Source organism: Carcharodon carcharias, chromosome 22 (assembly GCF_017639515.1).
Source record: "Carcharodon carcharias isolate sCarCar2 chromosome 22, sCarCar2.pri, whole genome shotgun sequence".
NCBI classification, from domain to species: domain Eukaryota; kingdom Metazoa; phylum Chordata; class Chondrichthyes; order Lamniformes; family Lamnidae; genus Carcharodon; species Carcharodon carcharias.
This window is the reverse complement of record NC_054488.1, coordinates 45,758,250-45,782,106: the sequence shown is the minus strand read 5'-3', so window position 1 is coordinate 45,782,106 and position 23,857 is coordinate 45,758,250. Positions and strand designations below refer to the sequence as shown.

The window sequence follows — 23,857 nt, the reverse complement described above, 5'->3', positions numbered from 1 at the left end:
TTATATAGGTTTTTCTTTTCCCACCTATTTCCATTATTTTTAAGTATTTTAAAATATTTTATGCTCTCCCCACCCCCACTAGAGCTATACCTTGAGTGCCCTACCATCCATTCTTAATTAGCACATTCGTTTAGATAATATCACCAACTTTAACACCTATGTGTTCTTTTGTTCTATTGTTGTTGACATCTTTTGATGATCTGCTTCTATCACTGCTTGTTTGTCCCTACAACCACACCACCCCCCCTCCACTTCTCTCTCTCTCTCTCTCCCCCCCCCCCAAAACACACACACACACCTTAAACCGGCTTATATTTCAACTCTTTCTTGGACTCGAACTCAAGTTCTGTCGAAGGGTCATGAGGACTCGAAACGTCAACTCTTTTCTTCTCCGCCGATGCTGCCAGACCTGCTGAGTTTTTCCAGGTAATTCTGTTTTTGTTTTACAAGAAAACCCCTGACCTGTGTGTGTCTTTTACAGTCACAGCACTTAAACAGTTAAACACTCTCTGAATTGGTAAACAAATTCTTTTAAAAACACCTGTTGCAGTCAACTGAGATGTGGAAAGAGAGGGGAGCCATTCTATCACTCCTCATCTGGCCATAACACTATTCTCAGAAGAAATTGGACTACATAAAACATAAATTTTAAAATGTAAATCAATGAGTGACTTATGCTCTTCTAGCAACTTGCTTAAAACCGAATCATCATAAATTAATCTTGACAGAAAATCAAGCAGGCAACAGTGGAATGCTGGTAAACAACTCAATTAAAGAAAAATGACCGTGAATTGCTCTTGAAGCAGTTTAATGCATTGGCGTGAATAATGAAATCCCAGTAAACTGCTGAAGTGATTGAATAGATTAAATTCCTTTCTGGCAAGTAGATTCTATACAATGATCGAAAAGGAAATGTCTATAATAGCTTGTTTTGAACATCATCTAAAATTATCATAGTTCAATCGAACAACACGTGTTTAATGAAAAATATATTTTACTAACCTGCAGATGGGAATATCTTGGCATTTGCTGCTTCCTTTAACCTCAGAGAGAGCAACATTTCAGTTCTTAGTGAAGATAGAAGACACATTAGATGGATAGTAGATAAACTGGTTTGCTAAGAACATGTCAAGAAACCCAAGTAGGAAAGGGGAAAAAAAATGATTGAATTTATGAATAAAGTACAGCAATGAATGGTATGTACTGCCTAGATGAAAAGGAAATGACCCACTAATACATGCTCTGGTATGGCCTGTTCTTCCTTTCAGCTGTTTACTGCTCCAATTACTATACTACGTATAGTATGGAGAATTCAGATATGCAAGGCCTCCTGAGGAGATTTGATATGTAACTATCTGGGCAGATAATTAAACAAGGTCTTTGGCATCTTTTTTGGTTCCTCACTGAGGAAAGCATTCTATATTTTGCATAATGGTGCAGAAAGACATTCTCTAGCGTCTCAGCCACGGTTCAGTAAGTATAGCACTCTTCCCTATGCTTCAGAGAGTAATGGATTCAAGTCTCAATCCACACACTTCAGCACATAACCTAGGCTGGCACTTCAGTGCAGTATCGAAGAAGTGCTGCACAGCTCGGGTACTTTCTTTTGGATGAAAGGTTAAACCAAGGGCCCATCTGGTCTCTCAGGTAGATATTAAAGATCCCATGGCACTATTTGATGTAGAGCAGCAGAGTGTTCTAGCCAATATCTTTCCCTCATCAAACACCTAACATAGCTAAAACTAAAGCAAAATACTGCAGATGCTGGACATCTGAAATAAAAACAGAAAACGCAGGAAACACTCAACAAGTCAGGCGGCATTTGTGGTATGAGCCAGAGATAGCACTGCAGGGCTGGCACAAATGATCTGCTTCATTTATTTAAGTGCTGTTTATGGGTCTATGCTTGGCATAAATTGGTATCGTATTTGCAAGGGCAGAATATTTTGCATGGCGTGAGGGTGCGCGCCCGACACTTTCAAGCGTAAAATAGCGCTCAATGACATCAGGTGAGCATCCCGACGTCATCGCACACTCGCGCGATATTTCACTCAGCGGGCATGCGTTGGTGCCGGAGCTGCGTCCGCCATTAATGAAGAGGCTAGTTAAGGCCATTAAAAAGTCAACTGACACAGTTTTTTCGTTGCCTGTGCGATTTTGCACTCATCGCAAGGGCAAAACAGGCAGGCGGCCAGCCTACAATTTCAAAAACCTCATCCACAGGCGGGATAAAAATGGTCAGCAGCATTGCCAGTGTGAGTAGTGAGGAGTTTGGTAGATAGTTTGCTGCTGGTGATTTATTGGTACTTGGCAGCTTCATCTCTGTTCGGGGCTTCATTGTTAGCATTTCCAGGCTTCATTTCAGGTCTCCTTGGTATCTCCAAGGACCCCAGAGAATTCCGACCGTGTGGACCCTTCCAGGTATCAGACAGCCTTCTGTTACCCTGGTAATGGGGATTCTGGTCTCCGCTGATGGCACCTCCCCTGAGGAGGAAGAGAGGGGCAGAAGGGAGAGGAGGCCAGGTGTCCCTATGCAGCTTCCAGGGGAGGGACCTGTGGGAGGAGAGGAGCAGGCACAAGTGGGGCAGGGCCAGCAGGTAGTCCAAGGCAGTAGGGGTCGCAGAAGTCACCACTATCCTGCTGCCAGGGTTTACAGGCAGCAATGCAGCTGCCTCAACATGACTGAGGTGCAATGCTGAAGGAGGCCCCGCCTCTCAAGGGAGACCGTAACCTTCATCTGTCAGATGATTGGGCCCTGACATCACCTCCAGCTGTGTGGGTGGACACCCCATGTCAGTGGCTCTGAAGGTCACAGTGGCCCTCAGCTTCTATGCCTCCGGATCTTTCCAGGGGTCAGTGGGGATCTGTGTGGAGTCTCCCAATCAGCTGTCCACAGTTGCATCAAGCTGGTGGCAGAAGCTCTGTTCAGGTGGGTATTGACTTTCGGTCATTCCTGTACGGATGAGGCCAGCCAGGCTGAGCGAGCCAGAGGCTTTGCAGCGATTGTTAGGTTCCCCGCGTCCAAGGTGCAATAGACTGCACACATGTGCCCATCAAGGTGCCAGCAGGTGAGCCCGTTGCTTTGTCAATAGGAAGGGATTCCACTCCATGAACATGCAGATAGTGTGTGACCACAGGATGCTGATTCTGCAAGTCTGTGCAAGGTACCCAGGCAGCTCAAATGACGCCTACATCCTCAGACACTCCCAGGTTCTGAGGCTCTTCAGTGCTCCAGCCCGATTGGATGGATGGTTGCTGGGTGACAAGGGCTATCCCTTGAAAAGGTGGCTTATGACGCCTCCCCACCACCCAAGAACAGAGGCAGAGCAGCGTTATAAAAGGAGCCAAGCCTCCACAAGGGCAGTGATAGAGAGGACCATAGGTCTTCTTAAGATGCGCTTCTGATGCCTGGACCATTCAGGGGGAGCACTGCAATAACCCCCTGAGTGGGTGTCACTGATCATGGTCACATGCTACGCTGCCTGCAATCTGGCACTGGCAAGGGGGGGGTCCCACTGGAGGAAGAGGATGTTGACACAGCTGCACAGGCCACAGATGATGAATCCAGTAGTGAGTCAGAAGAGGAGCACGGTGAGGAGAATGCTGAGGGTGTGGAGGCGGTTGTCTGTAACCTCCAGGGAGGCAGGGACACCACGGATGCCCTGATCGAATTCCCTTTCAGCTAGGCTGCCAAATAAGTGCTACCACCTCATGCCAGGGCTGCCACCTCTGAGCCGGATGTCTGAAATGGCCCTTTCCTTTGACCCCAAAGTCCACTCAGTGCCTGTGCAATAAAGTTTCGAACCACCCACGTCCAGCATTACCTACTGGCATGGCCCAAACCACATTAAATAAAAAAGGTGAAACATACTCGGGCCATTACAACAAAAGAAAATTTATCTCATGTTGACAGTCAAAACAAATTAACAGAACCTTCTCTGGTCTCCAACCCCAGATCAGTTAAATTAAACAAAACATTGCACAACAGAAGATCACCCACGACCATTCCCTCTTGTGCTCATGGTGCCTTAAACTTATGTTTGCAAGGGCTATGTCTTGGTGCCCCACCTCGCTGGCACTGGTATTGGCGATAGCCTGCTGACTCTGCTGTCCTGTTGGCCATGATGATCTTGGTGGTTGTCCTCTAGCTAGTGGATCCTGTGCTGGCCCTGCCTGGGAGAGAGCGGCCAATTCCACAGCTGGCATCTCCCCAGTCATTGCAGCCTCATTAGATGCCACAGTCACTGGCAGAGGGGTGGAGGAGCTGCTGCCCTCATCCAAAGCACCCTGAGAGGAGCCTGCAGAGACAACAGACAGCTCGTGTACCAACGTGAGTTTGCTCTGTACATCCCTGCTCACCATTGATGGACAGGCATGTAGCTGGGATACTGGGTGCCTCCTCCATCTCCCACATGGACACTAACCATCTAGTACTTGTGTGAGGGCTTACAGGTCCGAACGCAATCCCAGGAACCGCTGATTCTGTTCCTGTAGCTGCCTCTCCATGAGAGTCACCACTTTCTCAATGGAGGAGGCAGTGCGTTCCGGGATGAGGGTCAACGCAGTGCTGATGCTCCACATAACTCCTCCTTAATGGAGACCATGGCACACAGACCCTCACAGATCTCCGCCAGATCCTCCTGCACATCCTGCTGGACATCCAGCATCTGCCGCCTAATGGACGACTCCAGAGGCTCATCATTTGCCTTCGACTGAGCATCGTCCTGGTCTCCGGTCTGACTGCCGGTGCTCTGGGTACTCTCTGCCTTTGCCTGCACCTCAAGCGAGTGTGAAGCGCCCTCACCGCTGTGCACCAACATTCTAGCCAAAGATCTAATGCCCACCAAGGTGCTGGTATCTGCACTGGTGCCTGGTTCAGAGAGCGGGTGTGACGCAGGTGCACCTGGTTCCTGGTGGTCCTCTGGAATCTGGGGTGGGTCTTCAGGGTCCTGCAATTGGGTGCGTGGTGGCAAATCTAAGGGAGAACAATGACATGTCATTCGTTAAAGTCATCACACTGTCACTGTACTCTGGTGAGACCATGGTGATCCGCATCATGGTGCCACCATCTTTCAATGGTCAATGGGGAATCCAGTTTTGAGGCTCCCATCAATGAGGAGACTACACAAGAATGTTTGCACCATCTGAAACTCTCACCTCTGTGAGCTGCACTCTTACCTTTGTCTGACACCCCAGCCCCTCTGTGGCCAGTTGACTGAGGTGCGTGGAGCCTCTCCAACTATAAATCGTCCTGCTCATATCTGATTAGGTTTAGGAGGTTAGCGGGGCCTTTGCTGGTCTGTGACCTTTCAGTGTTGTTGTGAGCCATCTTCTCCTGAAAGGACAGAGGAGCATTGATCAGTCCACTCTCTACCTGCAGCACCATTGCAGCCTGGCCAACCCCACCTGAGGAACACCTCGCAGGACACATCCGAGTCGTAACCCTCAAGGCGCAAGGCACTCAGTCCAAGCAGCCAGGGCTCACCCACTTGACCAGCTCCGGCGTGTTTGACAGTTGGCACTCAGACTCTAATGCTCCTGAGCTCCACGGGGGGATGGCCAGGCTTTAACCCTTCAACACACTGATATATGCCAACATGGCACTCACCCTTTCTGATCACAACAGGTCATTAAACCTCTTGCAGCACTGGACCCAGGTGCAAAGCACCACATCATGGCTGCTGACCAGCGCTGCCACCTCCTCCCAAGCTCTTTTGTAAGGTGCAGTGGCCTCCACTTTCCATCCCTGGAGACAAGGATGTCCCTCCTGGCAGCCACCTCCTCCAGGAGGACCGTGGGGCACTCCAGAAAAACAGGGGACCAAGTGCTCATCTGACCTGCCCTCCCACCTGGCATCTGCAGCCGCATTTGTATCCATAACTTTTACTCTCCTGCTGACAACACCGAAGACGTTTTCCTCGCTGGCAGCCTTCAAGGGCCTGACTGTGCTGGTTTTAAACCGGCTGCCAGGTCACCATTGGCCCCGATGGCTGACAGGCCCCTGCCCCTTCTCGACCACTGGGATCCGCTGCTCAAGCTCAGCGGGCCTTAATTGGCCCACCAGCGTGAAATTGCGGTCGGGAGCCTATTGCGGGTGGGGGGTCATTTCCTGGCCACTCCTCGGCCCACCGACCTCAAAATTCTGGCCTATATTACAATACTGTATTGTATGACTATATTTCAAACAATAAACTTAATTAGTAGTAAAGTGGTTTGGGATGTCCTGAGGGTGAGAGGTCCGATATAAATGCAAGTTCATTCTTTTCATTCTAAAGTCAGAAGTGTAGAAATTGTGTTGACCTGTCACATGGACCAAGACACACCTGGTATTGGGTCTCGAGGCTCCCTTACATGCAACTATTGATTTGCAGCATGCAGCTCCCTGGTGAAGAGGATTTAAATTTTAGGCTGGCACGTGACTGATAGCAGCCTTCGAGTAAGTCCAGACAGAAGAGCAGAAGCGTTTAGGAGACAAAGAGGTAACAATCTGGAAGGAAGCGGGCAAGCAAAAGGAGGAAAGCAATCAGGAAGGGGCCTAAGGAGAGCCAGGAAACAATCTTTGATACTGCAGTGCATCTGAGAGGAACACTCCTGCTCTTCGAGCCTCCAAATTCAACTCGTTCATTGGTGTCATTCCCAGAAGGCTGACTGTCATGGAACCCCACCTCGGTCTGTCCTGCTCTGCCCTTATACGTTCCACAAAGGTCAACTGTATCCAGTCCATTATATCACCATCCATTTCTACTCTGCTTTCCTCTCCTATATTTTCCATCAATCGTTCCTTCCAATGGTTGTCTCTGTTTACAGTCTGCTCTAAGATTGTGATCCCTTTTTGGTGTTATTCACCAATTTTGTCTCTTTGCCAGCCATTTCCAGCAACATTCAGAATCAATTAAGAATTCTCAAGATAAACTTGCCTCATTGTAGGTGGCCTCCAGCAGTGCGAGCTGTTTTAGAGTGCATGTAGATCAAGTTTTCTAGAACACAGTTGGCCCTTATCTTATTCTTTTCCAATTGTTCATAGGATGTGGGTGGCACAGGCTGGGCCAGCATTTACTGCCCATCCCTAATTGCCCTGGAGAAGGTGGTGGTGGTGAGCTGCCTTCTTGAACCGCTGCAGTCCCTGTAGTGTAGGTACACCCACGGTGCTGTTAGGGAGGAAGTTCCATGGTTTTGATCCAATGACAGTGAAGGAACGGCTAACTAGTTCAAAGTCAAGATGGTGAGTGGCTTGGAGGGAAACTTGCAGGTGGTAGTGTTCCCATCTGCCTGCTGCTCTTGTTCTTCTAGGTGGTAGAGGTCAAGGGCTTGGAAGGTACTGTCGAGGAGCCTTGGTGAGTTACCGCAGTACACCTTGTAGATGGCAAACACTACTGCCACTGTGCATCGGTGGTGGAGGGTGTGAATGTTTAAGGTGGTGGATGAGGTGCCAATCAAGCGGGCTGCTTTGTCCTGGATGGTGCTAAGCTTTTTCAGTGTTGTTAGAGCTGCACTCATCCAGGCAAGTGGAGTGTCTTCCATCGCACTTCTGACTTGTGCCTTGTAGGCAGCGGACAGGGTTTCAGAAGCCAGGAGGTGAGTTATTCTCCACAGAAGTCCCAGCTTCTGACCTGCTCTTGTAGCCACATATTTATATGGCTTCAGTTCAGTGTCTGGTCAATGCTGAGCCCCGGGATGTTGATGGTGGGGTTATCAGTGATGTCAAAGAGAGATAGTTAGATCCTCTCTTGTTGGAAATGGTCAATGCATTTCACCTGTGTGGTGTGAATGTAACTTGCCACTTTTCAGTCCAAGCCTTGTTACATTTGGACATGGGCTGCTTCAGTATCTGAGGAGTCATGAGTGGTGCTGAACATCGTGCAATTATCAGCGAACATCCCCAGTTCTCACCATCTGATGGAGGAAAGGTCATTGATGAAGTAGTTTAAAGTGGTTGGGCCTAGGACATTACCCTAAGGAACTCTAGCTGCGATGTCCTGGGACTGAGATGATTAATCACTAACAACCACAACCATCACCCTTTGTGCTAGTTATGACTCCCGCTGATTCCCATTGACTTCAGTTCCGCAGGGGTTCTTTGATGCCACACTCAGTCAAATGCTGCCTTGGTGACAAGGGCAGTCACTCTCACCTCACGTCTTGAGTTCAGCTCTTTTGCCCAGCTTTGAACCAAGGCTGTAATGAGGCCAGGAGCTGACTGTATCTGGCAGAACTCAAACTGCGTGCCAGTGAGCATGTTTTTACTGAGTAAGTGACACTTGATAGCGCTGTCGATGATACCTTCCATTACTTTGCTGATGATTGAGAGTAGATTGATGGGTCTGTAATTGGCCGGGTTGTATTTGTCCTGCTTTATGTGGACAGGACATACCTGGGCAATTTTCCACATTGCAGGGTGTTAAGGCAAAGTGGATAATAAATGCCGAGCTGCTCAAACCCCAGAGGGAAACTTGAAACAGCAGCCACAATTGTTGTGCAATTTGTATTTTTTTGAGATGTGTGCCTTGAATTCAGTAGTAATAAGTCTACCAAGGCTTAGAGATTTTTTTTACAAAACTAAACTAAACATTTATTAATGAAAGAAAAGATTTTAAGCACATACATAGCTCCACAAAACACTAATATAATAACTCCTAAATCTCCTAATTAATCTCGCTCCCAGTTACACATCTGTTAAGGAAGTAGTACAACAAAATAGATTTTGACAGACCCAAGCAAAGCACACAATGCCCTGGACAGTGATATTCACAGTGAGTTTTTTTAGTTTCGGTTCCTGTAGACAGCAGCTTGATGCATTGAGGCTGAAGGCTCTTCACATGTGTTAGATCTCAGAATGCCTTCCTCCTTACACATAATCTCATCTCCTTTATACATGTTTCTCCCTTTTTAATGTAAATCCCTTTGTTCCAATATGTCTTTGTAACTTTACTTTTTCCATAATATAAATATTTCATAGCATTCATATTATCAGTAACCTTTGGGAAAAATAAACACACTGTTTGACTTAGCTTCATATGGCTAGGTGTAACATCTTACCATCTCTTTGCAGTTCAAACTACTCTGCTTTATTTAAAAATTCAAATGTTCTTCACAACTCACATTCTAAAATTTCAGCCATGTTTACGTATTTAGCATTTCAAACCTAGCTTCCCTTTTGATCACTCAAAAACTCCAGGCTATCTGTCTCCAATTCAATTAAATCCCCCCCATACACATCCAAACAGAGAAACTAATCCAACCCCACAATTAACCTACCTTTACAATAAGTCACAATAAGATTATGAAAATTATTACATTTTCATGACACTGGGTAGATGTCAGTGTTGTAGCTGTACTGGAACAGCTTGGCTAGGGGTGTGGCAATTTCTGGAGCACAATAAATCTTCAGTACTTATGCCAGAATGTTGTCAGGGCCCATACCCTTGGCTTTATCCAGTGCACCCAGCCATTTCTTGGTATCACGTGGAGTGAATTGAATTAACTGAAGACTGGCATCTGTGATGCTGGGGACCTCAGAAAGAGGCTGAGATGGATCATCCACTGCCTTTTGCACTAATGTGCTAAGCTCCCCCATCTTCAAGAATAGGGATGTTTGTGGAGCCTCCTCCACCTGTTAGTTGTTTAATTGTCCACCACCATTCACAACTGAGCGTGGCAGGACTGCAGAGCTTGCCTCTGATCCATTGGTTGCGGGATTGCTTAGCTTTTTTTATCGCATGATGCTTCTGCTATTTGGCATGCAAGTAGTCCTGTGTTATAGTTTCACCAGGTCGACAACTCATTTTTAGGTATGCCTGCTGCTGCTCCTGGTATGTCCTTCCGCATTCCTCCTGGAAGTAGAGTTGATCGCCTGGCTTGTTGGTAATGGTAGAGTGGGGTGATGTGCCGGGCCATGATGTTACAGATTGTGTTTGAATACAATTCTGCTGCTGCTGATGTCCCACAGTGCCTCATGGATGCCCAATTTTGAGTTGCTAAATCTGTTCAAAATCTATCCCATTTAGCTCGGTGGTAGTGCCACACAATGGAGGGTATCCTCAATGTGAAGGCCGGACTTGGCTCCACAACAATTGTACAGTGATCAGTCTTAGCATTACTGTCATGGACAGATGCACTTGCAACAGGCAGATTGGTGAGGATGAGGTCAAGTAGGCTTTTCCCACTTGTCAGTTCCCTGATCACCTGTCGCATATATCTTTGAGCTGGTCGAGTTTTAGTCAGTAGTGGTGCTATCAAGCCACTCTTGGTGATAGATATTGAAGTCCCCCACCCTTGCTACCCTCAGTGCTTTTTCCAAGTGGTGTTCAACATGGAGGAGTACTGACTGATTCATCAGCTGAGGGGGCGGCAGGTGGAAGTGGGGTGGGGGGGGTGGGGGGGGTGCGGGGGGGGGGTGCGGGACATTAGGTGGTAATCAACATGAGGCTTTGTCGCCCATGATTGACCTGATGCCATGAGGCTTCATGGGGTTCACAGTCAATGTTGCAGACTCCCAGGGTGACACCCTCCCAAATGTATACCACACTGCCACCATCTCTGGTGCGTCTCTCCTGCCAGTATGACAGGACATACTCAGGGATGGTGATGGCGTTGGTGGGACACGATCTGTAAGGTATGATTCTGAGGGTTTGACAATGTCAGGCTGTTGCTTGACTAGTCTGTGGGACAGCATTCCTGATTTTGGCACAAGCCCCCAGATGTTAGAAAGGAGGACTTTGCAGGGTTGACAGCACTGAGTTTGCAGCTATCATTTCTGGTGCCTAGGTTAATGCTGGTGGCCTAGCTGGTTTCATTCCTTTTCGACTTCGCACTGGTTTGATACAACTGAATGGCTTGCTCAGCCACTTCAGAGGATACTTAAGCTGCTGTGGCGGTAGTGGTGGGATTTGAACCCGTGTTCCCAGAGCATTAGCCTGGGCCTCTGGGTTATTGGTCCAATGACATTATCACTACACCATTGCCTCCCCCTAAATTCAAGGCAGCCCAAATTGCAAAGGGAGCACAGGCTAAGGCCTATAACTGCATATTCATATTCATTTGCCATTATGTTGGGTGGCACACTTCCACCTCGAAATGAGCGTGCCATATTAGGTGCTGAGCTGGCAAGTTTATGCTGATAAAATAGCCATGACTCCATTGAATTTCCAAGCCATAGTTATTTTTTAATTCTTGTTCACAGCTTGTGCTGCATTAGCACTTCTCTATTGTTAACATTCTTACTATGCAGTTGGTGAAACCTGAGTAAAATGGGAAATGAAAAATACCTTTGAAATAATATTTTGATAGGTTTCTATGATCCAAAGTAGAACCTGCAATTTTATATTTGAAAATCGGAAGTTAAGTTAAAGAATCTCGGACTTTCACTGAACGGAATTTCCCAATTGTTAGGTTGACTGACAAGACCAGTTCTTCAAATAGCACAATAATAATCTTTGGAATGCATTCTGCTGTAATCTAAACCTCAGGGAACCAATAGAGCTTCTGAAATTATATGAGTTTCACTCAGGCAATAGACTTGACAAACAGTAGATTATTTTTTTAATCAGTTATCACAAGCTATATTTGAACAAGGTGATTTTGTTATTGAGTGAAACATTCTTTCAGCTACATTTATTCGGTGCTTGACAATAACAGTTTACACAGCAAATAGGTGGCTTTTGTGATGGAGAGGAAATGATATCAGAAGCTCAGGTCAAGATCAAGTACGACAGTGAAACAGTCTGCTTCAGCCTGAAGCAGTGGCCAGGATCAGTGGAGACAGCTGTAAACATATGAAACCACAACTTGGATCTATACTGCCTTTAACATAGGAAAACACCTCAAGGTCTTTTACAGAAAAGTTACCAAACACTTGGTGAAAAAATTCAAGACCGAGACCGATAGATTTTTAGGCCCTGTAAATCAAGGCATATGGGGATAAGGCAGGAAAGTGGAGTTGATGTATGTGTTCAGTCACAATCTTATTGAATGGCACAGTAGGCTAAAGTGGTCATTTGGCTTACTTCTGCTCCTATTCCTTATGTGTAAGACTGGAGTTATAGAGTTAGGGAGGGGTGAGGCCCAAAGAGGGATTTGAAAACAAGGATGAGAATTTTAAAATTGAGGCATTGTGCTATGAAATCCATTCATTTTGTTGTGTGCTTTGCAAGCTTGTAGTCTGTGGAGATTGTAACATTTAAGGTACAGGATGTCCTACTGCTTGTTACATTTGTTCCTGCTTAGTAACAAGGGTGGGACCCGCTTGGTGTGTTCTGCTAAATCACCAGATCAGTTCAAGGGTTAGCAAACACCATTTCTTAAACAGTCAGTTTTTAGTCACTCTGTCAGCCAGCAAGTGGCCCAGGTAAGGGATAAGAAAGAGAGACAGGGAGACGTCCCAGTTAAGTTAAGAAAAAGAGAGGAGCAGAGAAACAGGCTGCAATTAGAGAAAGGGCTGCGGGAAGAAGACTTGAGTGGGCTCGAGAGAAACCCAGAAGATCCATGAAGACAGCCGAAGGTTGGTGACTCCGTACTGTAGGCTGTTGGGGCGAAGTACCCCTTTGGAGCAGTGGAGTTCTGCTTGGCACATCTGAAGATCTGAAATTGTGCTTGTAAGTTGATGCTTGAGTGTACTCGGACATACATGGGTTGGAAACCCTCATGAGAAAGACGGAGTTTCAGTGAGATTGGTTGACTCAGTGTGACTAATGTCTGGGTCCATGGGATCTGTTTTGGTCGCATCTGTCATTTATTCTGTAGTGTGGTGTGTTCGGCCACAGTTTGTCTGTTAATTCACATGTACCTCATACTTATCCTGAATGTAGGAATTTAAGATAGATATTGTAAATTGTTTTATCTTTCTGAACTTGTATAGTAATGTTTATTTTTGTTTGTTCAAAATCCATGGAATAAGGGTCTTGAGTCTTAAACTTTGCCTACTTTAAATATAATGTTATTGGTTCCTAACTGATCTCCCCAACAACCCGGGGTCTGGCCAAGGATCGTAACATATTGCCAGAACAAATGGAGGTCAGGAAGCTTGGGGGTGATGGATGAATGGAACACTGCAAGTTAGGGTATGAATAGCAGAGTTTTTAGCAAGCTCAAGTTATGGAGAGTGCAAGATGGGAAGCTGGCCAGGAGGGCTTTGAAATAGTCATGTCTGGAGGTAACAAAAGCATGGATTACGGTTTCAGGAGCAGGTGTATTGAGGCATGGGTTGAGATGCGCAATGCCACTGAGGTGCAGAAGGTGTGGGGTTGGCAAAAAAGGAGGCTAAGTCATCAGGGAGAAAGAGAGCCACCAGAAGGAAAAGAGCACGTGGTGACCGTGGTTCCCACAAGCAGCACCTGCTTCATGTGGACTAAGAATCTGGAACAATATTCAGGCACAATTACCTTGAAATTTGGAAGAGCCCATTTTAAGGATGCTCCCCACCCCTTGCAGGGAGCCTGCTCTACGTACAAATGGTGAGGTCCAAGTTGTCCCAGATATTGGATCTCAGATTCATTGTCAGACATTTGGCCCTGCAGGAGGAAACCCAAGAGTAAATGCAGGAATTTCGAGCTGCTTCTAGTCATGGCCTTGTGGCAGGGTAGGCAGAATCACAGTAGGATGGGGATGGGGAGGGAGGTCAGAGGTCACAGATCTTTTGGGGCCTGTTGGGATTGTGGTGATTTGGTGTGTTGTTTACAGGCAAGTAACTTAGCTTATTTGTGCAGGCATCCTTTAGGGTTGTTTCCATCACTACATCCTGTGAAGGCTGCCTCAGAGCAACCTAAAATAGCAGTGGGGACTGCAAGCAGAAATAGGGTTGCCAATTCTGGCCGGATGAATTCCTGGAGGTGTCAATGGATGACCTCATCTCCCCAACAGCCCCACCCAAACACTCTCCCATTGGTCATCCAACATGTCTATCAGCATGGCGCTCCGCCCTCCCACAACAAACTGGAAAGCAAACTCTTTGTTACTCAGTTGGATGTTTGTTGCCTGCCAGTCAAATAGCCTCTTTTTTCCCATCACCAATATTTTTATAATTAACAAATAAAAATGTTTAAAGAAAATTATTCTTTTGAAATTCCCCTCTGATCTTTCTCCTGGGAGTGCTCCCAGCAATGTGCTGAAGATTAATTTCCAATTCTTGGAGACTCCAGCACAATCCTAGGGGGCTGGCTACCCTAAGCAGATATTAGGACCTTATTTGCATAAGCAAAAGGCCGAACACCTGCTTCGGGCATGGGTCAAAGATTCCTGTTATTTGTTATCCAATATTGCTAGCTGTACGCTTTCAGTCTGCTCTTTTGGGGATTAGGTGGTCACGTAGTGCTAGAGAAACTGTGTGACCTAATTTCTAGACCTCCAATAGCATTTATAAGCTATATCTTCATTTACACATCCTCCAGAGCCTTTGTGATCCCAGTGCCCAACATATACTTTAAAAATCACATCTTTAGGCAACATTTGTGATGGTGAGCTGGGCTCCAATGATTAGCAGTGTAAATGGTGACTAATATTGCTTTATTTATTGCACAGTGTGGGGTTGATAAGGAAATCAAGGACTTTAACATTATAAATAGTTGGACAAGCGCACTTGTGAGAAAATCCAAAACTAGGGGCCAAAAATACAAGGGAGTGATTAATAAGGAGAAGCTTCTTTACTTAGGAATGGTTGAGGCAAATAACTTCGATCCTTTCAAAATGAAACTTGATGAGGGTCTGAAGAAGAGGTTGATAGAATGGAAGGAGTGGAGTATTACCCCAGCACAGACAAGTTGGACTGAATGGCCTGTGTCTGTGCTATGAATTTTATATAATTCTATGTAGACATTTCAGATGTTCTGCCGAAAAGAAAAGCAATCCTTTTACCTCACTACACCCTCAGTAACTAGGCACATTAGACATGCCAAAATTATTATGCCAAAAGAAAATTCAAACAAAAGTTCACCCAGAGCTTCTGAATGTTACCTTGCATTGCAATGTAACCCTAAAGTTAAAATGTCCATGATTTCAAAGTTGTTTGTTTTTAAGCTCACAGGCACAGCAGGAATAGTAGATAACTTTTATTTACATTTTCAGATAATATATCCCAACATCCTCCTCAAAAAGCTCCCTCCAGATGGTTAATCAATACAACTATGCAACTGTGCTAGTTATATTACGTTACAGATAACATGAAGGGGATTTTAAAAAGCGATATGATCATTGGCAAAACTCTATATACCTATGTGTTAAATGGTTACTAAGCAGCTGTCTCACAAACTGAAGGTGCATTCAATTTCCCGAGTTGCTTACCTTCCTCTTTAACCCCGTTAATGTCTAGTCGAGGTTGTTCTGAAGCTTTCCGTTTTTATCAAGACGCCAAATCTTTGGCATTTTACTTGCATGATTCAAATATCCTTTTGCACAGAATGTTCAGGATGTCGTTATAATGAAAATAAGCCAATTGATAAGATTTCCTCACAGCAGTGTTGTTCACGAGGAGCAGAGAATATTAGTTGAAAAGGTCCCTTGGGTGAGTCATTTGATGTGTCTGACAGAATAATGAAACAGGATTGTTGACTTTCCGATCTATTTCTGTTTCCCGTCACATTTACCAGTATTTTCTCACTTAAAGCTTTAATCAAGAGTGCTACAGTGCTAGCTGATAATAAATTATAAAGCCTTTGGGAGTAGTGGAAAGACAAAGGAAGTCATCTGCCTCTCAAGAATCAGGAGGTACATTCCTGGGTATGCTTATATTTAATTCAGAAATATTTTAGCCTGCAATCTGCATTTGTCACCACAAACCATGGATAAAAATCAGTGCACAGGTTACCATGGTAGACAGTTGACTGGAGGACTATAAAATAAAATGATCAATGACCAAGATAACTGGCATGCAGAGGTAAACAATCAAAACCAACGCACTAAAAGTAGTATCCTTTTCATGTCACAAGATCAACATGCCTCCGCATGCAGGCTGCGCAGAAACATTGATGTATCAGGAAAGACTTCAGACAGAAAAGTAAGGGCGACTCTTTGGTAAATGAACCAAAAACATGCTTCATCTTTTTAACCTACCCTTTAACACCAGACAGGATTGAAAGAATTGAAGTGCCAAACTGATGCTTAATCAGTTTCAAACCAATTATAGTGATATTTATTCTTTCTTATGTATTTCAAATTGGACTTTGAACAATTCAACTAATTTTTTGAGAACGTGCTTTTGACCAAGATGCACTAAGCCTACTATTATTATAAAATAAGTTATAAAATATAATAACTACCTACATAAAAACAAATGACCGCTCTTCAAGCTGAATTAGTTGGTTCAGAAGCATATTCGACCATCTTGAGAACAGGAAAAGGTTCTACATAAATAAATTATATAACTGAAAATCATTTCCCTCCCCCCCCACCCAATCGGCTCACTCCAAATGTGTTAATGCCCATGAATGGCTAGGCTTAACCACTAGAACTCATTCTAGATTTAAGGATTCCCATATTTAGTAATAATTTCACAAGACCTTCATGCAAAGCTAATTTCTTCCTTTAATTTGGAAATTAATAATTGACAAAAAAAGAACTGGAATGCAAGAAAAAAGCAAAGTCCATAACCCAGTCCTATTCAATATTAAATAGAAGTGTTTAAAATCTAACTAAATCCACAGATTCAATCTCAGCTTGACCATCCTACGATTAGATAAAGATGCAAAAGTGAAGACATTGCCATGTTATTTAATTAAAGCAGTTAATGACTTAACACTGTTTCATTGCATCATTAGTATGCAAAACTATATTCTTCTTGTTGGTTTACCTCAATGCTGCATTGTAATCAAAGTCCTTTGCACCATCTGCTCCACCATTCCAATGCACTCCTGGCTGATGTCCCATGTTCTATGTTCCATTGAACCGAGGTCATCCAAAACTCTACTCGCTTTGTTCTGACACATACCACGTCCCATTCACTCAGCTCTCCTGTGCTTGTTGACTGACATTGGCTCCCTGTTCAGCAATGCTTTGATTCAAAATACCCAGCCTCGATTCCAAATCTCTCCGTGACCTCACACCTCACTATCTTTAATCTCCTGCAACTGTACAGCCCTCCAAGATATCTGCGCTTTTCCAATTCTGGCCTCTTTAGCATTCCTGATTTTTAATCATCTGCCACAGCCCCAGGCTCTGAAATTCCCTCCTTAAATATCTCAGCCTCACTTCCGCTCTTTTCTATTTTAAAACGCTCATTAAAACCCAACTCTTTGACTAAGCTTTTGGCCACATGCCCTCATATCTCCTTATGTGCTGCGATATTAAATTTTGTTTGCAAGTGCTCTGTGAAGTGTCGTGAGATGTTATACTGTGTTAAAGGTGGTACGTAAATACAGTTGTTGCTGCTGCTGTATTCGAGACAGTGGGCAAATGAATTAGGTTGTGTGGAGCTAAGTGATATAGGGAAGTCCCAGATTCATTCTCTGGCTGGTGGCATTAACCTTGACTTCAGTGTCCCTGAGTTTGTGAGGGGTAGAGATAAAGGTGGAAACTGCTCTCCATTCCTGTCTCACCATCACTGCTGGTACATATTTGGCTTAGTTGTAGTGGCTCCTAGTTAAATTACTATGAAAAGATGACAGTTCAAGGACATCAGTTACCAAGCCCACAGGTCAACAGTGAACTTTGCAAGCCTGTGTTCCCATCCCCCCTTAGAAACATTCCACGTGGGCCCATCAACGTTTTCAGTGACCAAACTGAGCTGCATCTCTCACATTCAGAATCATGCTGCTTTCCCACATGTGGACTGTTCTCTTTCTCAGTATCTCCCTCATCATTTCTCCAGGGTGCTATCTGAGCATTTTATTTGATCAATTACTTATTGTAACCAGACATTTGAGAAGAACGTGTACCCTAAGTCACATTAGTCAACAGCCTGGCATGAAGTGTGCTTCAGTGAATGAATATCTAGCTCAGTGCTTCAAGTCATGCAGTAATACGTTTAAAGGAATTATAACACAATCAGACACAAACTCATTTAAAAAAAACGAAAATGAGTTTTTTATCATGCAAAACAAGATGGTCTCTTTGTTGGAATTGCTGTCTATGAGTGGTCACTGCTTAGGACTATTCATGTCTAACATAGCCGAGTGCATATTTCATATTTGATGTGAGATTAAAAGGCGAAAAATGATTGTTTTCTTGGCCTACTGTTCAGTGCAGTACTGTGGCTGTTGTGCATTGTCATACATAATAAACTGTAAAATATGTTGTTTCAACCATTTATGAAGATGTTCTAATTAATACATTGCCAGTATTGGTTATGGAAAAGTTCTAAATTGTAATGCTGTTTGGTTATGCTGTTTGCAACTGGGAGGGATCTAAAGAGTTAAAATTTTGAAAACTGCGCTTTCCACAGAGAGCTGAAACTTGCCGGTTTGGCACCAAAAGTGGACTTCGGGGTCATGTGGTCAGCAAATGGCATGAAAGTTGAGCCAGCAAGTCTGGGGTGAGATGGTCAGGCCTTGCGTAGTCAAGACATGTAAAAGTAGGGACCTTGAGGCCCTTGCTACACAGGCAGAGGCATACAGCATTGTAGGAGGAGGAGCCAGAGAAGAGAAGACATCGAAGAGAACCAAAGACAACATCACTTATGTCCAGACAGCTTCAAGGAACAAGGTTGAAAAGCAAGTTCCCTACTAACGCCTATTATCAAGTGTTTTTGTTTTCTCATTTACTTAATAAATTTTGTTACATCAAAGTCATTGGGCAGAATTTTTCGTCCCGTGGTCGGGTGTGTGTCAGACTCGAACGGGAGTGAAATAGTGCGCGATGACATCAGGCGAGTGTCCCGATGTCATCGAGCACTCCTGCAATCTTTTGGTCAGTGGGCACGTGAGAGAGGCGGCAGTGCGCCCACCAACAATTAAGAGGCCTATTAAGACCCTTAAGTAATTAATTAAGCTGCATTTTCCGTTGCCCGCTCAAATGTTCGGTTTGCGGGCGAGCGAATAGGCCAGGCAGCCTTTGCATTTTCAACGAAACTCATCCATGGGCGGGATGAGGTTTCCAGTGCTTACTAAAAATAAGTAAAACATTTTTAACGTCCTTTTTCACATGCCCCTCTTCATGTGACTGAGTCACGTGTGGGGACATGTTTATCTCATGAGTTAAAAGTTTACTTTTGCCTTTATAGCCCCTCAGGTCCCTGTGTCCGCTCCCCCATGCATGCGTACACCTAATTGGCCTGCCACCGTGAAATCGCATTTGGAGCTCAATCACGGGTGGTGGTAAGTTTTGCGGCTGCTCTCAGGCCCACCCGACAAGGGAAAAATTGTGCCCATTGTCTGTTGCCTTTTTGTCTTGTCCCAAAAACTCAGTTAAGGTCAGGGGACCTTACCCACAGAGGTACCATCTTCCTAAATGCCCTTAAACTAAGCCCCCATGTACTCTCTTCAGTTGCGGTAAAAGATCCCATGGCACCATTCAATGAAGAGCAGAGGAGTTATCCCTTCTTTCCTGGACAATAATTACCTCTCCACCAATGTCACTAAAGCCAGATTATCTAGTCATTATCTCATCGCTGTTTATGGAACCTTTGCTGTGCGCAAATTGGTTGCCACATTTCCAATGTTACAACAAATGATGGGGAAAGTAGTAGAGTAATAGTCATAAATTGTGTGAAAAGATGTCATTAAACCAGGAGAAAGAAACAGGTATAGGAAAAATGTAATTAAATATTAGAAAAGAAGTACAGATTATGGTATGTGGCCCAAATAAGCACTAAGCACTCTATACAAATGCATGGAATATAAGGAACAAAATGAATGAGTTGCAGGTGCAAAATTCAATTTGGAAAGTATGACATGGTAGCTGCTAATGAGACATGGCTGCAAGGTCTTTTGGACAGGGAACTAAATATACCAGGTTATAAGGTCTACAGAAAAATAGGGGGAAAATGATAGAGGGGGAGGAGTAGTCTTATTGATTAAGGATAAATCAGTTTAATGTTAAGAGAGGATACAACAAGAGGTAAACAAGCAATGGAGACTTTATGGTCAGTATTAAGAAAAAAAGGATTTAAGACCATAGTAAGAATTGTTTATAGATCCATTGGTAGCAACAGTGAAGCAGTAGGTGGTATTGTCATGGACAGGGATGAGAAAAAACTGAACCCCAATTCCCTTCCCTTATTGTCCATAATCCTTGAAAAGGAAGATGTGTATGTTTCTTACCCCCAAACATGTGGTCACTTGAATAATCAGCAGCAATGTTTTGTGGGTTTAAATAAAGATGATTATTTATTCATGCATTCACCCCGAAAGTCTAACACTCCATCATTCACACACACACACTTGAGAATTAATGCAGTTTCTGAGGATAGTGCACTTTTACCAAATACAAACAAAGGAACAGTTTGAGGTTCACAGGATTGGCTTGTCTTAGGAAAGAAATGTACTTGTCCAGCCCTTTGAAGAAGGCACTTTCATTTGTGAAGGGTTAGTCTAGGTAGGTTGGCTGGAGTTGTATTTCAGAGTTGCTGCAGGAGTTCCTCAACAAGAAGGAAGGTCTCGAAGTTGGTTATTAGTGACTTTCGTCCCAGAAGGTCAAGTTTCAGACTTGAAAAGGAACAGGGTGGGAAAAGTTTTCAGACGTAGCAATCTCCAGGTTTTAAAGGCATAGATATTACTACCATTTTCTGCAGCTGTTGTAGACTGACTTAAACACTATTTTTAAAAGGGTGACCAACATGGCTGGTCACCATGTGGTCCCTCTCAGCCCTCTTCCAAATAAGGTGTTGGGTTTAAGTTATTTAGCCACAATCTGGGTCTTTGTGTTTACAGGCCCCTTGGGGTTTGAGGCAATCATTTCAGAATGGCCCATTCAAGTCAGGAAGGCAGTTAAGGTGGTCTCACCTCTTTATTCTGGGATGTCCCGTTGTTCTTTGGAAACAGTGTGGCAGGTCTTTCCTTTAGAATCCACTGGCTGAGAATCTGCTGACATCTCAGCAGCCATATTTTGTAGCTCATCAGTGTCCATTTTAGAAGTAAGTTAATTCCAGAAGATTCCAGACTGATTACACTCCATATTTTTGAAGTTATGGATAGGACATGCTGGGCATGACAGTATAAATGCGTGAATTAGACAAGCATGTGTCAAAGCAGAGCGGTCTTAATGGAGGATTTTAACTTTTGTATAGATAAGCAGACCAGCATGATAGAAAGATAGTGAATTTCTTGAGCATGTCTGAGGTAGTTTTCGACAGCAAAAATGTCCTAGCATCAAAAATATTAAATTTAGTAATGAGCCAGATTTAGTGAATAGTGCATGAACATTTATCTAATAACGATCATAATGTTGGCGAGTTCAACACAATATTTGAAACGAATGAAAGCGAAACTGTTTGTAAGATTTAGGTAAGGCTGACTTCAATGGGTTGAGACAAAGACCATTCATATTAAACCGGGAAAACTGTTAAACGGTAAAGTGACAAATAATCATGAGAGGTGTTAAAAAAAATTAATACAATGCAGACCAATATATACCCCTAAAGGGCTAGAAGTCTACATGCCAGAAAAAAAAACATAAAATGGACAACTAAAGAAGTAAGAGATAACATAAAACTAAAATAAAAAGCATGCAAAAATGAAAAGGTCTTAACGAATAGGGAAAATACAAAGTACAGCGAAGTGACAAAACAGAAAGGAAGAGCTACAAGAAGGGAGTATGAAAAGAAAATTGCAATGATATCAAAAACAACACAAAGAAAATTTACAATTACATTAGGAGCAAAAGAGTGGCCGGCAATTATGTTGGCCCATTAAAAACAGACAACAGCAATATTGTCTGTGAAAATAAGGAAATGGAGAACATGATGAATAACTGTTCATTCATATCTACAATAGAAGAAGAGGTTAGCGTGCCAGACATCCCAAGGAATCTAATCTTGAATCGCGGTCAATTAATGTAAGCAAAACAACAGTAATGAGGGGCATTAAGGCAATAAAGTGTGACAAATTACCAGGACCAGATCATTTCCACCCCAGGATTTTAATAGGTGAGAACATTGCAGATGCCTTCATCATAGCCAAGTATGCTGATAAAAAGAAAGGTGGGAAAGCAAGCTGTGAGGAGGGTACAAGGAGTCTGCAAAGGGATATAGATGGGTTAAGTGAGTGGGCAAAAATTTGTCAGATGGAGTGTAATGTAGGAAAATGAGAGGTCGTCCACTTTGGAGGGAGAATAGAAAAACAGAATATTGGGCCCGAACTTCTGGCTAGCATTGGAATGTGCTGACCCACTGAAATTAGAAGAAATAAATGCACACTTACCTGGTCTTGAAAATTGTGTTGCTACTTCCGTTTGCCAGAGCAGCTTGGGGCCTGCATCGAAAGAATCCTCGCAGGCCCCAGCAGAGTCCAGATACAGTGTATTCATGGAGGCCATGCCCCCTTTTTTACAGCACTAGCTGCCTTAAAGCAGGTAAGTTTAAAGGGCCAGGGAAATTGACAGGCCAGGGAGAAGTGTCTAAGGTAAGTGGATAGGATTTGGGGGGGGGGGGTCTGGAGGTCAGTGGTGCATGGAGGGCCCGGAGGTTGGGGTGGGGGTGTCCGGAGGTCAGCAGGTAGAGGGGGGTCCGAAGGTCAGCAGGTAGAGGGGTGGCCGGAGGTCAGCAGATAGAGTGGAGGTCCGGGTCCAGAGGTTGGGAGGTCGGGGATGGGGGGGGGGTGTCTGGATCTGGAGATTTTGAGGTCGGGGGGGGTTGGGAGGTCGGGGGGTGGGGATCGGGAGGTCAGGGGTGGGGGTGGTCTGGATGTCACAGGGGTTCCAGAGGTTGGGATGGGGGAGTCTGGAGGTCAGGGGGTGGGTATGAGGTTGGTGGTGGTGGAGGATGGGGGGTTGGTCTGGGTGTTTACAATAGTTACCCAGAAGTTAGAAGAGGTTTTAATCCTTCTAACTTTTCCTGGGTAACTATTGATATAACCCTGGCAAAACCATCCGAAGTTTGTGATTAAACTGTATTTTCGGATGGTTCCCAGCACAGCACAATTGTCCAGAGGAAGTTAGCATTTCTGGGCAATTACTGTCGAAACCTTTGACTGGGAAATTCCCAGAGTGATTCCCCAGCGCATCTTTGGGATACCCCCACAAATCCGACACTGGGGAGTCTGGAAGTTATGGGTGATTAAATGGAGAGAATGCAGAATGCTACAGTATAGAGGGATCTGGGTGTCCTTGTGCATGAATCACAAAAAATTAGCATGCATATCCAGCTAATAATTAGGAAGGCAAATGGGATGTTTGTCTTTATGTCAAGGGGATGGAGTATAAAAATAGGGAAGTCTTGCTATAACTATACAAGACATTGGCGAGACTGCACCTGGATTGCTGTGTACAGTTTTGGTCTCCTTATTTAAGGAAGGAGGTACTTGCATTGAAAGAAGTTCAGAGGAGGTGCGCTCGGTTGATTCCTGCGATGAAAGGGTTGTCATATAAGGAAAGGTTGAGCAGGCTGCACCTATACTCACTGGAGTTTAAAAGAATTAGAGGTGATCTTGCTGAAACATATAAGATTCTGAGGGAGCTTGACAGGGTAAATGCTGAGAGGATGTTTCCTCTTGTGGGGGAATCCAGAACTAGGGAGCACAATTTAAAAATAAGGGATACAGTTGACGTTTCGAGTACGTTAACTGTGTTCCTCTCCGCAGATGCTGTCTGACGTGGTGAGTTTTTCCAGGTATTTTTGATTTCGTTACTGTTATTCATTACTCCATTAATGCTTAAGGACTGTGCATTTAAATTGTTAAGTATTCACAGGGCTAAACAAAAGGTGCTTGTATAATACGTATAAATAATGTGTTGCAAGTCCACTGGGCTCTTGTATATGTTACTACAAGGAGAGTGACAAAGG

The 23,857-nt window shown here is 44.3% G+C and overlaps 1 protein-coding gene across 5 annotated transcripts in view; it reads right to left on the bottom strand.

The window, feature by feature from the left end:
- The window catches only part of card14 (caspase recruitment domain family, member 14), a 100,573-nt gene extending 83,575 nt beyond the window's left edge, over window positions 1–16,998 (bottom strand). Inside the window, exons 1-3 of one of the 5 annotated variants that reach the window (XM_041216898.1) lie at window positions 16,775–16,998; window positions 16,249–16,308; window positions 15,271–15,508 (exon numbers count right to left, since the gene is read on the bottom strand). The gene's annotated coding sequence lies outside the window, so the exon portion shown is untranslated. Of the gene's footprint in view, window positions 1–1,002; window positions 1,118–15,270; window positions 15,509–16,248; window positions 16,309–16,774 lie in introns of all 5 variants that reach the window. The other 4 variants (XM_041216896.1, XM_041216897.1, XM_041216895.1 and 1 more) reach the window with 4 other exon arrangements.
- Between the last annotated feature and the right edge of the window lie 6,859 nt (window positions 16,999–23,857).